This window comes from Physella acuta, unplaced genomic scaffold (assembly GCF_028476545.2).
Source record: "Physella acuta isolate Inbredline_101_S28 unplaced genomic scaffold, ASM2847654v3 ptg000314l, whole genome shotgun sequence".
Classification (NCBI taxonomy): Eukaryota; Metazoa; Mollusca; class Gastropoda; family Physidae; genus Physella; species Physella acuta.
This window is the reverse complement of record NW_026731833.1, coordinates 702,785-703,569: the sequence shown is the minus strand read 5'-3', so window position 1 is coordinate 703,569 and position 785 is coordinate 702,785.

Genomic DNA, 785 nt, shown 5'->3' with positions numbered 1-785 from the left:
AAGTAAATAATGCCTAGTAGCAGTCAACATCTTTATTTTGACTGTAAATAATCCAGTAATGAGCTTTTTATATTATTATCTAACCCGTTTGGCACCCCCTTTGGATCGACGCCTGGGCAGTTTTGATTTTTAAATAGGGCTAAGTCTAATTTTCTATCACTTGAATTAGAAATCTCATTAGCCAGACAAAAGCTGTAGCAATACATACAAGATAAATAAAATCTGACAAAATATATTAACACTATAAATTTCGGAAATGAAAATTGTTTTATAACACTTTAAATATTCATTTCTTTATCATTAATTTAGACTATAAGGACTTTAGATGTATAGCAGTATGGCAAAGAATTCTATTTCTTTCCATTTATTTCTTTGTAATCGCTGTTCGCCTGCTGTCCGTCCGCCCGCCACATACAGAATTGAACGTTATATATTAAATTAACATTTATATTTTGTTTTAGTAAACGGCCTTCACATGTTTGTCGCATTTGGGCAAGTGAAAATTCAAGCTTTTGTCTCTGTTGGGCAAGTGTCCATTCGGGAAATCAGCATTCAGGCAAGTGTCGGTCGGGACTTTACCGTAGACCCAATTTCATAATCTAATGTGGATTAAAATTGCTTTCTTATTGATGTGTTTGCTAAAATTCTAACTAAAAATATTTTTATTTATTTTATTAATTAAACCTAATTTAGCACACACAAACATGTGTAGTTTTATTTTTTCATTTGAATGCAATTGTATAATCAAAAATAAAAAAAAATGATGTTAGAGAGGAATCTTTTAT